Below are 16,833 nucleotides of genomic sequence, written 5' to 3'. Positions count from 1 at the left end.
ATTATTTTTATTAAGTAGTTGGGTTGTTGGTAAATCAAGTGGGACGATTTTTTATATATGTATGTATGATTGTTTCGGCTAAGGCGAAAAAAATATATTTTCAGTAGTATTTTAGGAGTAGACGTTTCAGTTATACTTCTGGAAATTTTTCAGCTCTTTCATTTTCAATGTGTAAAACATCTCTCTTGTGAAGTAACATGATTTGTTCGGCCCTGGATTACATTCTTGTTGGTATTTATTAAACCGTATCATTTATCCTTCAGATTCTTGTCCTCTTCGTGCTTTTCAAGTCTCTTATTTTTCTATTTGCTCGATTACATCATCGTGCAATGAAATAATTTAATGTTTTCTTTGGTCTTAGTCTTAGATGTTCTTTCATTTTGTGAAACACTTACAGAATTTTTGAAAGAAAAGAAAGGCAGGATGTGAAGATTCGGTGACTGGGGTATGCGTAAACTGGCCTACAAAATACAGAAAGCAAAAAATGTCCATTATATCCTAGTGAACTTTGAGCTGGAAGCCCAATGGATCAACGGCTTTAACAGCTTTGCTTGACAGAGATGAGAGGATCATCAGACACCTTGTGATGAAGATAGACAAGGCTGAGACAGAGGATTGTCCACCGCCACCAGAGTTTAATCTTTACATTCAGATATGAACGACGATGAGGATGACATAGATTATGATGATCAGGATGATGATGATGATGATGATGATGATGAAGTTATCATCTATGTGGATGATGAAGATGATAGCAGAGAAACGAGTGGTTTTTGGGAGAAATAACCAAAAAAACACTGAGAGTAGGCCGATAGTTTCTTGTTGATGCTTACAATTGTCATTCCTGGAGATGAAGCGACGTTATATATCCCAGTTTCTCGTTTTGGGATTTTTTCAGTTTTCTTTTCTCCCCGATCAGTAGGCAGTCCGGTTGACTTGTGAGGAATCTTGCTACTCCAATTTGTTTCTACAACCTCAGAAGGGTTCAAAATAAAATCGACAAAGAGAGATACACAAGAGCCAACAGAAAGAAAGTGTTCATTCTACGCTAATTTCCATTGTTTATTGGTAATATATCTAAATATTGGCTAGTTTTGATTATTCGCAGTTGTTCGCATTATACTGGAGATCTCGTTGACGTTATACGCAGGATCCACACATAAACATAGTACATATAGTGGTTATATGGCATAGCAATCAAACTCGATTCAAATTTCAATCCATTCATTTCACAGCACAATCCCCCTCAATAAATGGGGCAAATTTTTGAGGGAACATAATGCATCTTTATTCTTGCAGCCAAAAAAATATATAGAAAGCGATCCATCATCAGTAAACAGTGGATTAACTATTCAATCTACCATGAGCACAGATGATTTATCAGGCAGCAGAGCAACTAAAATTTGATGATGGCAGCACCACTCGATGGCTTGGATGCAAAAATGTAAAGGCCAAGATCATTCTTGTTGATCACCCCTTTATCAATTCTTGATTGATAAAATTGGTCCTGACAGATAAAGAAACAATATTCATTGATGTTCAAAGGCCGTTTGAGGGGATTTTACCATATTCAAGGGGAGGGAGGGAGACACTAACCTTCAAGTTAAGGATAAACTGCTGGAACAATATTCTCCTTCACTAGAGCTACTGCACAACCACCCCATCCGGCTCCCGTAAGTCTTGCCCCAAGGGCACCATTATCCCGACAAATCTTCACAAGCTCTTCCAATTCAGGGCAGCTGATGATTATAAAAGGTGAGAAAAAAAAACACCTAGGATAAATTCTATTGTTATTCTTACCTGCATTCATAATTCACGCTGCAGCTATGATGGCTTTCATTCATCAGTTCCCCGAGCTTTTTAAGCATTTCTTCATCGCTGTAATTAAATAAAAATCAATCAAAACTGAAGATATGTAAAGAAAATGAGACGAACTGTATGCATTGAGAAAACGTATCATAAGAACACTCTCGACTCACCTAAACTTTGAGGATACCGTATCTTTGAAAGCATATACACGTTTGGCTTCGGAGTAGCCGTGTGCAGCTCTCTGAAAATTTATTTCAGTTTAGCCAATACAGTATTTGAAAATGTAGCATATCAACAAAAAGCGACAATGGAAAATGAGCTTTTATACGTTTGGAAGATATAGTCGACAGAGACGGAGAATAGGAACAATGAGAAACAATAAGGCCGATATCAATAATAATTAAAATATGAAACAGACGGTTGATGAAACAATCACTGTTATCAGAGATCGGACAATAAGAAAAGTGTAAAAAGGTGCAAATTCACCTGGTGCAACTTAAAATTGTTGGCTGCTCTCAGCACATCCAAGGAGGAAGGAGAATTGGCAAATATAGCTTGCAGCTTTTCATTCGTAATGTTCTCAATATCTTCAGTACAATAAGGTTCTTCTTTCAATAGTTCCTGTGGATGAGACCGACAAAGAAACCCCAAAGTATAAAATGTGCAAGATGTCCACAAGAAACTAAAAGTTTGAATCCAGGCACTTGATAGGCAATCCGATTCGGTGAAAACACTAAATGATTCACACAAAGCACGATTATGGCAGTGTAATAAACAAATACATCTGGATCCAGCAACAAGATTCAGAAACTTTAGATGATGAATAGATACCTTTACAGCAATAACTGGATCAGAAGATCCACGCATACCCGCAAATGTCACGCACAGACCTTCAACATCTGAAAGTGTTCTGATTTTGGCTATAGCCTCCTCCGGCTTCATTCCTAGCTTTATGCCTAAGACAATCTGGAATTTTCTAACAATTAAGGTACTCGAAGAGATTGGGAGGAAAGAAAAGAAACTGTTAAAATAAACCATTTTGAGCTTGAAAAGTTACGACAGTTGAAAAGCATTTTGAACTCATTATTAAAGAGACATTTAAGCATTCTCAAATGCCCAATAATAAGGAAAACCTGAAGTTAAAATGAACTCACAGAAGCTAAACGGCATTCGACAACCCTGTTGTTGTAATTAGTTGCAGCAGTAACTGCTTTCTGAGATTCAGCCAATGAATGAGCTATGACAAATGATCCACCTGCAGGGAGCTGCACCTCAGTAGAACGAATAGGGTTGAAATCAATGAGCGCTGCGAAGCCAGATTGAGCCATCACAGAGATTGCCTGTCCAGTGGACCAATAAAATCTCTTGTAAGCAACAAGGGAGATAATACAAATATATCTGCCATGGATAAGAGATTATTACTGAACGTAAAAGGCGAATTAATCTTGAACGAGAATGCTGAATGAAATTCATTTAAAAAATCATCACGGCATTTTTTAATAAGTAACAGCTTTTTTAATGATACACAACAAATAATACAGGAGTACTCTTTAAATGCGATAAAATACCTGGTCCATTCCACCAGATTGAGTGCCAATGTGTCTTTCGCACTCACAAGTAAGTTGAGCAAGTTCTTTCTGGAGTTTGAAATTTGAAATAGCAGTGTTACAGATACTGACGATTAATTCATGCACGAAAACAGCAAACAATTATTGACTAACCGCTGCTCACCACTCACAAGCTAGAGAACAAAAACAAGAAAGGACAGAGATCAATGTATGGACTTAAAGTGATACAGCACCTAGGATAGGACTAATGTAAGGCTTAAAATATAAAACACCAATTCGGTAAGATACCTTGGGAAAGTTTTCCGCAAACACGGCCATTATAGCTATTGTAGATGAGCAAACAAAAGCAGCAGAGCTCGATAAACCAGATCCTACATGACAAAAAACCATCTAAAATATAGAATAATGGAACTAATGAATAATTTCATCAAGATTAGCAGGTCAAACTTAATGCAAATGTTCACTAAAATGGATAAAATTACCAGTAGGGACAATGCCATCAACGACAACCTCAAGTCCCAATGTCTCATCAACATCTAAACCTTTCGATTTTGCGAAGTCATAGAATCCTTTATACCTGAAAAAAGAAAAGAACATAAAGAGAATATAGGATTGAAAAAACTGAATTATTTTAGATATCATTCAAACAATATAAATGCAATAATGTTTTGATCCTACAACCGGATGAATACCAGGCATAATAAGATTTTCACTGGAGCCAGGGTATCTTACCCGCAGATAAAATAGTGACCCCATCTGTGATGCTTCAGATCAATTTCCTGGCAAAAAAAAAGATCTTCATTCAACGGAACATAGAAATAGTTCTACTACCCTGAATAGGGTGTTTACAAATGACTGAGATGCAAAATCTTGGTTAAGAAATGGTATTTAAAAACTTAAAGCATCCTAATCGTTTTTATCTTCGTCTGTCACACAGTCCATACCCAATATTATTTTTTCTGCAATTCCATGCAATGAAACTCCAAACTGCGAAGAATTTTGCAGCAGTAAATTCCACTTTAAACCTCACATAGCTTACTCACATTCAAGATCTGACACACACACACACACACACACTCCGAGCTAAATCTCATCACACCTGATCAGGATCAGCAGGGTATGTGCACATATGATACTTCTCGCTATTCACATTGGCGATCTTTAGCACTTTTCCTGCTCCAGTTTTGTCACATTTTCGTATTGCCACGATGGTATCCTGCCTGATAGCCATCGGCAAAACTGAATATCCTTCATAATCTATGTGCTCCCCAATCAAATTCACTCTCCCTACAAAAAAAAAAAAGAACATTCAAAAAGGGAAAAAAAAACCAATCTAGATGGATTACAAATGTGTAGTTCGTATGTGAATATACATAACCTGGAGATCGAGCGTAAATAACAGGGGGGTGGCCAAAGAACTCAACGAATTTGGATTTTAATTTGGCAAATCGGAGTTCGGCCTCTTCTAGTTGCGACCCGGTTCCATAAACAGGCTCAAGAGAACTGAAAATGGGCACTGGCAGCTCCTCGCTTTTCGCCATGGGCTTCAGTTGGATATTTCTTCACAAGTTTTCAGATTTTTTTGGAGAGAAACTTGTAGAGAGGGTAGATGTTATTCTGTTCAGCAGAATGCGGAGGCCTGTGGAATTGGATGGGATTAAGATAAATTTTGTAGAAAGATTTGATCTTTTTTCCAAAAAGTTGCCTGTATGGATCGAGGAAAAGGAAAAGATTCTTGATAAACTGAAGCAGAATTCGGCAGTTTTAATACTTCTTTATTTTTGTGCAACTGAACTGCTCATGTGGTATTAATTACCATTTAAAAATTATTATTAATTTTGGGCATTTTTTTCACATGATATATCTATACTATTTATTATTATTATTATTATTATTATGGATAATTTGTATTCATCTATCTTACATTTTATGTATTTGACAAAATTGACCCGATGGTCACATATGAGTTTTTGTGCTTACTATATTATTAAAGTTTAGACTCCTGCTAATTATGTTTTAATTGATTTGATGAAACTTTATTCAAATTTAAAATTACAATTATACTTTTATTACGTAACTTTATTGATGAATTTTTTTTCATTTTCCTAAAATAGTCTTACAATCCTATCCTTATTTGAATCTTTAAATTCAATCATACCTTTAGGCTTTATCTACATTTTTTAATTTTGAGATGACTGTATCCCTTCTAATTAAAAAATCAATAATTTAAACATCACAAAATAAAGATGTTTAGAGATTAATTATTTACAAGATTTTGTTGGAGGAGGAGAATTTTCTCAAATAACATGAATCTGAACCCATGTTCGAGATTAATTATTTACAGGATTTATTTCAGAACTCTAAAATATTTGAAACATGAAGATTTAATCAGGGTTAGATATCAAGAAGGAACTTATCAGAATCCTAAGGTACACTTATGATTCAAAATAACAGGTTCCTAGAAATACTACCGGATTCCTCTAAACTTTCCGGAGATCTTAAAGAAATTCAAAAGACAGTACAAAATTATGGCAATATGCTATATTATGTACCACAAAATGTGGAGAAAATCCTTGAAACCCAGGAAGAAATTCTTGGAATATTAAAGGATATTCAAACAAAAATTAAAAGTTTAGAACAACAACCAATTTCTAGTAAAAAGACTTCAGAAAGAAGGTTACCAATGTCCTTTGGTACTGAACCCTTATTATACCAAAGAGGGAAGACCAAAGTAATGCCAAACCTTTAACTGAAGAAGAAAATATGACCAATCTTATCAAAACAGTCTCAAAAAGAAATTAGTCTGATGAGAACTTTAGAAAAGATTAGTCTCGAGGATCTCCAAGAACTTGCAGAATTTTTTGCAAATCTCAAGGTTGTAGATCTAAAGATGACACAACTAAGAGTGAAAAACCCACCATAACCTAGTCATTTTCTCAGGAACCACCAAGAGAAAGTGTGGGATCTCAGAATATAAATATGAGAGAATCCCAACCAGATTTTTATACTAATGGAGAATCACACCCAGCGGGAATAAGGTCAAGGAGAAGTCAAATTCCTTTGCACCAAACATCTTATGAGAAATATGTTTTAGAACCTATACATCTTGATGAGGTTATACTTAACCTAGATGTATTAGACTTCAAAAACAGAGAGGACCTCATAGATGATTGGACATCCGCTATGAGCGCAGCAGGAACACTTGATCTCAACATAGAAGGATTCATTAAACTTTTAGAAATGATTCTTATCGGATCAGTTAAAATTGTTTGGGACATAACTTCGGTAGAAACCAAAGAGTCAGTACTGGCCGGAGAATCTCTTAGTCAGATAGCCAGAAGAATGGCTACCATTTTTAAAGTATAATTTATAGGGGTAGACTATTTTAACAGTCAAGATACAGAGAAGAAAAAGAAATATACTCAAGCTCTGTGTAGTCTTGAATTACATTATATATATTTAATGGATGAATATATTATGTTGTTCACTAAATATAGATAGAATTTAGGGGTCGAAGAAGATATAGCAATGCAATTTTTCTTCGCTTAGATGCCAAGTCCCTCGAGAGAAATGCGAATAAGGGAATATGTCTAGGGCAATCCAGATACATTGGCAAGAAGAACCTCTTTTCTCAAAGAAAAATTGGCAGAATGGTGTCATATGGCAGCATTACATAAGAATTACAAACAATTAACGGATATTAACAAACGCACTCCTTTGTGTTGTAAGGAAAATTGTTGGAACTTTTCAAGTTCGCAATCTTGATTTTGGTGATAACAAAACTTGTTAATTATGTTACTAATGATCTACCTTAGTGTGCAGCATCTAGGATCACTCATGAGATGTTTACATTGCAAAACTAAAGACCCAACTGATCGCACGAAATGAATCAGTCTAGCTGGTTACGTCAATTGAGCAGTCCAGCTGATTGTCCAGTTTATAGGTGATTCAGCAGGAAAACCTCAAAAGCTTGGCCAGCCGTATGAGTGTTCAACTGATGAAAAAACCCAGCTGATCAGTCCAACTGAACAAGTGTGAAATCAGTTCCACTGACGAGTCAACTGATTTCACCAGCCCAACTGAAAGATCAGTTCAACTGACCAGTTCGAAGCATCAGTTAGAATCCTACAGTTATGGATGAAGACAAACTCTTTCAAGTGGAATCCAGCTGTACGTGAAGGTACAAAGCCATTATCCAGTCAAAGGACAATAATGGACGTTGCATCAGAGCATTAAAGACAAAAACGTTTCAGAAGGGCAGTGAAAAGTCGAGACACAAAGTCCAAGAAACGAATTCAAGATTCAACGGATACAACCAATGAGTCTCACTGTGCGATCAGTTTTTCAGCCTATATAAAGAGAAGATCAGTGAAGAATCAAACAACATACAACACAAGAGAGAAATGAAAGGGCACGCTTCAAAGTCATATCAGCTTAAGAGAAGCATTCAGCCCAGTCGAGGGAACTCTTTACAGATTTATCAGCTTAGATTCGAAGCGTATTTCCCTCGGTGTGTGAGAACATCCTTGTTCAGTTCTCACACACAAACACTCTCATCCACTCAAATACAGTCTTGCACAAAGACGTTAAACTTGTGTATGTAGTCTTTCTCACATAGACATTAAAGAAGTGTTGACTGGAAGGTGCTGCCTTGTTGTTCAGTACAGCGTTTCATCCTCAGACTGATGGCAGTCCAAAAGGGTGATTCAGATTCTGGAGGATCTACTCCGAGCTTGTGTTATCGATTTCGGACAGCTGGGAACCGAAGTTACCTCTAGTGCAGTTAACCTATAACAATAATTACAAGTCGTCTATAGGTATGGCTCCTTACGAGGCACTTTATGGGAGGAAATGCGGATCACCGATACATTGGGACGAGGTTGGTGAAAGAGGAGAGTTAGGCCCGGACTTGATCAAACAGACAGCAGAGCTAGTAGTCAAAATCCGAGATAGGATGAAGACTTCTCAGAGCCGCCAAAAGAGCTACGCTGATAAGCATCGAAGGGAACTAGAGTTTGCAGTGGAAGACCACGTGTTTGTGAAGGTAGCACCTATGAAAGGTGTTATGAGATTTGGTAAGAAAGGTAAACTCAGTCCGAGGTTCATATTACCGTTTGAAGTTCTAGAGAGTATTAGAAGATTAGCTTATAGAGTGGCATTGCCACCGATGCTGCTTGGAGTGCAAAATGTGTTTCATATCTCGATGCTGTGAAAGTACATGTCGCATCCTTCACATGTACTGAGTTCTAAACATCTGAAGTTGACGGCAAATATTTCTTATGAGAAAAGGTCTACACAGATTCTGGATAGGCAAGAGAGAAGCTCTGAAATAAGGTTTTTCAAATGATCTAAGTTAAGTGACTAAATCATTCGGAGGAGGAAGCTGTAAGGTCTGGAAATTTAATTCACGTAACCTGAATGCATGAAATCTAGGATTTTTATTTAAATTATGTGTTTAATTATTTTTATGAATTTTATGCGTAATTCATGCATGATAGGATTTATTTCATGAAATTTTAGAAGTTCATGCATTAGGGTTTCTAGATACATTTCACGCTCGAACGAGGAACGGAGACCAGGGAATTATCAGAGAAATTATTTTATTACATGATTAATTTTTATTAATTAATTTAAGGTGTTTTTAAGTATATTTTTCAAAATGGGCATTATTGGGTATTTTACCAGTAAGATTTTATTTTTATCCGGTACGCAAATTTTATCGAATCGGGGGACTTTTTGAGGGTTCGACTAATATTTTCAAAAACTTTTCAACACGAAATATTTGGACTTAATGGACCTATTTTTAAGCTTATTGGGCTTAAAACTCTTTTAAAGTTTTAATTAAATAATTTAGGACCCATTAACTATTTGATTACTATTTAATTAAGCACCTAAACATCATTTAAACTAAACCTAAACCCCATAACAGCTGATACCCTCCCCTCAGCTACAATTCCTCTCGGTTTCAGCAAAGTCCCTCAAGAAAATCTCGGCCATTTCATTCCTTGCAAAGATTAATTCTTCCGGTGCTCGTTCTTCGATCTCCTCGCGACTACATCATCAAGGCATGCTTTTTATCAATTCTTTTACGCATCATACACGTTTGTTATACTACTGAATGTGTTCTTGCATTTAAAGTTTCAATCGAGCCATGAGCATTAAAGATTTACGATTTTTACATGTCTATTTCATTCCCTCGGTTGTGCTCGTGATTTTTCTGAATTTTCGTGTAAGGGGGCTGCTGTATGGATTCATCAAGGAGCTGTTATCATCGAGAGGGATGGGGATTAGTAGCTGGAGTGGAGGCTTGATCGATCTAAGTGTGTTTCCTTGAGGGCCGATCGGGGTTGGTGCGCGTTTGGAGGTGCAGTGTGGTTAAGCGATGGGTTTGAGGTTCCTCGGCTGTGCAAGGGCTGTTCCCTGACTTGGTCCGGACCCTCGTGGATCTGAGCCATGGTTTGGAATAGCTCGAACGCGGCATGAACTAGCTGGGAGACCTATGGTGCGCGGGTTGGCTACTTGGCTCGATTTGAGCGGGTTTTGGTGTGTAGCTGAGCATCGTGATCTCCAGCGTGCATGGGGCTGGTTCCTTGGGTTGGTCCAGTCCAGTAGGGTCCTAGGGTGGTCTAGAAGAGGTGGGCTAGGAGATGGTTCGCATTGTTTTGGGGTAGGGACGTGAAAACGGTATGGGTGCTAGCTAGGGTTCAAGAGAAAATCTTTGGGAATTTTTCCAGCAACTTTCAAGGGGTGGACGAGGAGTCTAGGAGTCTGAGCTTGAGGTTTTCAGAGCCTTATGAGCACAGAAGAAGAACCAAGGATGACAAGAAATCACTCAGAAAGAAACATGAGGTGCTTCTAGCTGAGGGGAGAGTCAAAGTGGGCAGAAACTGACAGTGAGGAATCAGAACCTAAAAATCCAAGCAGTTCAAGTGATGATGAAGAAAGAGTCAAGTGCTTAATGGCAGATGATGCTGAACTGGAGTCAACAAGTGAACATATATTTGAATTCAGCTCTACTGATTTCACTCATGAGGAACTCATTACCACATTGCATGACATGGTAAATGAGTATCACAAATTTGCTCAATCATTTGAGAAGGTCAGAGCTGAGCAAACCGATCTCAATGATAACAAAACTGAAACTGATGAGTCAGTTGAATTGTTGAGTCTAAAAAGGGAGATTGCAAGCAAAAAACTGAAATGATTGAGAACCAATATTTGATATATCAGTTAAAAACTGAAATTTTAAAACACACTGAACTGATTCAAGCTTGTAACAAGTCTTCAGTTGCATTACAAAATTGATGTTTGTAAAGCTACCATGGATAACTTACCCCTACCCACAATCCTTGCTGATTCTGGTATTTCTCAAAGGTTTTGGGCAGAAGCATTAAACACTGCATGTTACACTCAGAACAGATCAATGATTAATAAGAATCATGTGAAAATACCATATGAGATCTGGCATGAGCGAAAAAGTGTGGTTTCTTATTTGAATATATTCGGCTGCAGATGTTTTATTCTCGATATGGCAAAAATCATTTAAAAGCTTTTTATGCTAAATCTGCAGAGGGAATATTTCTTAGATATTCATCAGTTAGTAAAGAGTATAGAGTTTTTAATAAAAGCACTTTAAATGTTGAAGAATCAATCCATGTTGTATTTGATGAATCTGTGCTAACTGATAAGCCAACTGATCCAGTTGAGCTAGTTGATCGCCTTACAGATATAATTTTAGAGGAAGATAATTAAGAAGATAATCATATTAATCGAAACATCCTTCAAACACTAGAACCAGAAGTACTGGATCAGTCAGTTGAACAAGAAATTGTTACTGATAACCAGTTGGTGGAGCATAATGAGAATATTCAGTTACCAACTGATACAACTCCAACTGAAACTGAAAAAAATGCTCAGTTGCCAACTGAAGCAGTTGCTGATATAAAAGCAACAAATAATGATTACAGATGGAAGAAATCACATCCTCCAGAATTGCTGATAGGTAATCCATCTGATCCGATAAGAACTCGAAATCAAATGTTTAATTTATTTATTCACTCAGCTTTTGTTTCTCAACTAGAACCGAAGAAAACTGATGAAGCACTTGTTGATCCTAACTGGATAAATGCAATGCAAGAAGAGCTCAATCAGTTTACCCATAACAATGTCTGGAACTTAGTTCCAAGATTAGTTTCTAAAACTGTTATAGGTACAAAGTGGGTATACAGAAACAAACTGAACGAAGATGGTTCAGTTGTGCGCAACAAAGCAGGACTTGTAGCACAAGAGTATAGGCAAGAAAAAAGAATAGGTTACGATGAAACTTATGCACCAGTTGCAAGACTGGAGGCAATCAGAATGTTCCTTGCCTATGCATCTTTCAAGAATTTCAAAGTCTACCAGATGAATGTAAAGAGTGCATTCCTGAATGGTCAGTTACAGAAAAAAGTATATGTTGAACAACCATCAGGTTTTCTCAATCATTGTCTACCTGATCATGTTTATCATTTGAACAAAGCCTTATATGGTTTTAAACACAAGCTCCAAGAGCTTGGTACGAAACTCTTTCAAAATTTCTAACTGATCATAATTTTACTGTTGGATCAGTTGATAAGACGTTGTTCAAATTTTCAAAGAATGATCATATTTTACTTGTGCAAATATATGTTGATTATATTAATTTTGGGTCAACTAATCCCAAATTATGTGAGAAATTTGTCAAGTTAATGCAGGAAAAATTCGAGATGAGTATGATGGGTGAATTGACATTTTTCCTCGGTCTACAAGTGAAGCAACTTGAAACTGGTAGTTTTATCAGTCAAACTAAATACACGAAGGAATTTCTCAAGAAATTTGGCATGGAAACGTGTTCAGCTGCAAGTACTCGCATGAGTCCATCGATTAAATTAGATGGTGATCGAGGGAGAATATTAGTTGAGACGATATTCTACAGAGGATTAATAGGTTCATTATTGTACCTAACTGCTAGTCGCCCTGATATAGTATTTGTTGTTTGCATGTGTGCTAGATTTCAAGCAGATCCTAAGAAATCGCATTTTTCAGCTGCCAAACGAATTTTAAAATATCTTAAAGGCACACAAAATGTGAGTCTATGGTATGCTAAATATTCTTCTTTCAATTTAGTTAAATATTCAGATGCAGATTACGCAGGATGTAAGCTAGATTGTAAAAGCACCAGTGGATTTTGTCAGTTTCTAGGAGACAAACTGATCTCATGGTTCAACGAAAAGCAAACATCCATGGCTACTTCCACAGCTGAAGCTGAATATCTTGCTGTTGGAAGCTGTTGTGCTCAACTGCTCTGGATTCAACAACAACTGAAACACTATGCGGTCATTGCAAAAGAATCACCAATCTTTTATGATAAAACCAGTATGATTTCAATCACATACAACCCAATTCTTCACTCAAGGACCAAGCATATTGATGTCAGGCATCACTTCATCAGAGATCATGATCTGAAGAAAGCAATCGGACTGGAATACATACCAACTGAACAACATGCAGCGGATGTCTTCACAAAGCCATTACCTAAGACTAAGTTTTATCACTTTCGAAATATTCTTGGCTTAATAGATTTGTCTTAATTCGTTTTATGTTAGAATGTTTGATCAGTTGTCACCAGTCAGCTCGCAGAAAATAAAAACGCAGTGAGAGTAAGACAGTATTTAACTAATATAAAATTTTATTTAACAAAAAAACAGCGTAAATGGATTATTTCTTTTTTAACTGCGGACCTCCAGGAGGAAAACCTCGAGTTTAATCCTCCAATAGAGGTCCTTAGGAAGTCCTCTGGTATAGCAATCCTTCTCAAAGACCTCCGCTATATGAGGAGGAGCAGAAGGTAGACACCTTCATCAGTGAAGATGTCCACATTATTAGCGACGCGAAGGCGCCGCTGATATTTACACAGTGTTGCTACCCTTTTGGGGGTAGCAACCTCTCCTACCTCAAAAGAGGTTTGTAACTCCTGGATTTTTATCCAAAACTTCATTATCTTTTCGAAGATACTGTCTTCCATCGCAGTCTTCCTAGCAGCAACAATGGTTGTCATAAACTCCTCCGCAAAGTCTGGCTATGGGAAACTCCCTGCTTTGTCCATAGCTATTTAACTATCAAACTTTACCTGCTGATACCTGTTACTTAACTCTACCACTCTTATTTATAGCTGAGAATCGAAGGAGTTGAAGAGACGTAATCAATATTCTGGACGATTCATCTTCTGAGAATAAGATTTCTTTTATTTTTCGCTTCATTATTTTAACCGTCATTTTAATTTCCATATTAAAATATGCATTAATTGAGAGGGAATGACAAATTTAAACAGTTAACTGATAAGACAATAGTCAGTTGATCTACGACTGAACTGGTTCAGTTTTCAACTGATCAGTCAGTCACTGATCGAACTGATCTTATCCAATAAGTTAACTGCTTATTTGAACAATATTCCAAATTAAGTGATGTGATTGATGTTTACGAATTTAATTACTGTATTTAAATAAATAGTGTTTTGAAACGTGGACCCACGTAGTCCACTTAAAATTCTATACGCAATTTCATCACATGTACACACGTTTCTCTTACTCAAATTATCTTGGACTGAAACGTGTCCAAAAATTTTGAACAGTCACATATAAAAGTACATTAACCTGCTTCATTTCAGTTCTTCTTTACGAGCATTTCAATTTACAGAGAAAACCCACAAACGAATATTTCTTTCTAGCAGATAATCAATTCTTCAGAAATGACAAACCAAATTCCAGAATATATGTTGAACGCCATTGCTATTGATTTTGATTCAGTCTTTTCTGTTCAGGACAAAGCTATCAAAAGTGTGTTTATCAAAATAGAAGCTGCTGGACTAAAGACATTTCTGGGATTTTTTTCCCAAGAAATCTATCCTAAAGAGATTCAGGATATCTATACCAATGGTTTTGTCTCTGTTGATGGCAACATCACAACTACTGTCAATGGTCAACTGCTGATCATTGATGAAGACTCCTTCAGCACTCTATTTCAGCTGCCTACTGATGGGTCAGCTAACATCTCTTAAATTAAAACTGCTGATGTTGAGGAGATGCAAACTGTTCTTTCTGATGATTAACAGAAAATCAAAGTTTCTTATCCAAAGAAGGAACTAAAGCCGGAAATCTAGTTTCTGGCCGATATTGTGGCCAAAGGACTACTGGCCAAGGCAGGATCATTTGCCACCCTTACACTGGAGAAATTTCAAGCCATGACTGCTATCATGGCTGAAAAAAGACTAAACTGGAAGAGTCTTGTATTCAAAATTTTAAGGAACATGTTTCAATCTTCAAAACAATCGAAAGGATATGCCGTTCAGCTCAGCTATTTGCTGAAAACCAAGGGCATGGTGAATGACGTTTCTGTTAGATCATCCAAGTTTAAAATCTTTAATGCCAAGAGTGTCCAGATGCCAAAGTTCAAACTGGACATCTCTCTTGAGCAATTTTCGAAGGTCAAGAAGGAGATTGGGACACAGGAGGCTCCCAAATCAGCGCAAAAAACCAAGAAGACACTTCAGAAAAAGACGTTCAAGCGAAAATTGATTGTCAGCGAGTCTGATTCTGAAAAGACTCATTCTCCAAAAGTCACAAAGAAGCTCAGGACTCTAAAGACCAAACCTGCCGCTGCAGTTGGCACCATTACTGCAGAGGCCCTGTAACTTCTTGCTTGAAAATTTGCGGAAAAATTAAAAATTTTCTTTTTAAAAGAACTTAAATGGCCTCATTCATAAAATCACTGGTGAATCAAGTTCAATATTTCAAAATATTGCAGCGGAAGAAAATAAAGTTTGCCAAAAATCACAATTTAAAAATATCCAACGACTGATAAAATGTTTGCGGAATAAAATAACAACTGCTGCTCTGAGGTCCTCGGGTGCCACTACTGCCGACCCAAGCTGGCTCACTAGTCCCCGCCCTCGGCCCTGGCCTCATCAGTACCTACAACAATCAAGTCTACTGAGCCTAAAGACTCAGCATGCATATATCGCAGGTAACGAGTAAAAATCTGAATTAAAATATGCATGAGTTAACATATCCTGTCCTGAGGCATACTGAAAATAATCTGTACTGAGAAATGATAATACGTGCATAACTGAACTGATAATCACAGTAAAAAAAAATGTTTGCTCCTTGGAGCCTGTACTGAAATAACTGATAAAATTTTCTGTTGAGATTATGTTTTACGCCTGTGGCCCCTGCACTAAGCTGAACTGATCGGTAACTGGCTACCGGGGAGGCTGAAACTGAACTGAGCTGGCCGGTCACTGGCGACCGGGTGGTACCATACTGAGCTGATCGGTCACTGGCGACCGTATAAAATAACACTCCCACATAGTGAATGAACCACAAGCCATATCGCATAAATCTCAAAAATAATCATTTTCTATTTAATGCACGTAAAATAATTAACTGGCATAATGAAAATGTCCCGTAATTTTACCAACTGGATTGGATTGGATCGTCCCCAGGCTCGCTACAACCTAACTGTGCCATGAAAAATATGCAATAGCTTAAACTTGACCAACTATGCAATTTACGTTCAAAAGATGCGACTATGATGCCTAATGACTTCGCATTTAATCATGACTCCGAGCCAACCTGAACCGACACCGAACCGACGTATAGTCATGATTAAAATACGCTGAAAAATCATAAAATAATGCTCCTAAAATGATAGGGTCGAAATCTAGGTGGAATGGAGGCCAAAACACGAAACGCTCTTTCGAGAGTCAATTTGGCACATCGCACCGTAAATTCTCGTACGACCTCAAAAATGATCCAAATGACAAACGGTCAAAAACATGACCTTCCTAACTCAATGAGGCACTGTCCAGTCCAAGGCCATGGGCTAAAAGCCAACCAAGAACTCGAACGAGCCACCGAACCGACACAGCAACTTGCTGTAATTTTCCAGCAACTGTACAATCGTGTAACTTGTGTTGTTTTCGAGACTACCGGCCATTGGGGCGTGAACCACCGACCAGAGACTCTTACCAACATCCCAAGGAGTGATTTGAACCATATCTAAGGGCCCTAGGCCAGCCACAATCCGCGTCACACCAAAACTCAACCGAAACTCCAACCGAGAACCAACGTGCATGCGTGTGTAGTGTTTTGCTTAGATCGATGTCTTGCGTCGTTCCAGTGGCCATTTGATTGACCATGGCACGATCTAGACATATAGGGGCATGGTATGAACCGTGGCTAAGGGCCATAGGCCAACCAAGATCCATACCAAGCAACCAAAAACCGAAACCATATGCTGAACCAATGAAGAAGCCGAATGGGGAAAGGGGCTGTTCTTGTTGATTTGATTAAAACCGATGCACCATGGACCAAGCCACCAAAAGGGAAACTTAGTCACGTCTTAGACATGCTAGGGGAGTGATCTAACCATGGCTATAGGC

General features: G+C 37.6%; 1 pseudogene; it reads right to left on the bottom strand.

The window, feature by feature from the left end:
- Positions 1-1,203: 1,203 nt before the first annotated feature.
- On the bottom strand, positions 1,204-5,137 carry LOC142555015 (galactokinase-like; annotated as a pseudogene).
- Between the last annotated feature and the right edge of the window lie 11,696 nt (positions 5,138-16,833).

This window comes from Primulina tabacum, chromosome 9 (genome assembly GCF_025594145.1).
Source record: "Primulina tabacum isolate GXHZ01 chromosome 9, ASM2559414v2, whole genome shotgun sequence".
Classification (NCBI taxonomy): domain Eukaryota; kingdom Viridiplantae; phylum Streptophyta; class Magnoliopsida; order Lamiales; family Gesneriaceae; genus Primulina; species Primulina tabacum.
Note: the sequence above shows the minus strand (reverse complement) of the source record. Positions and strands in the feature narration are given on the sequence as shown.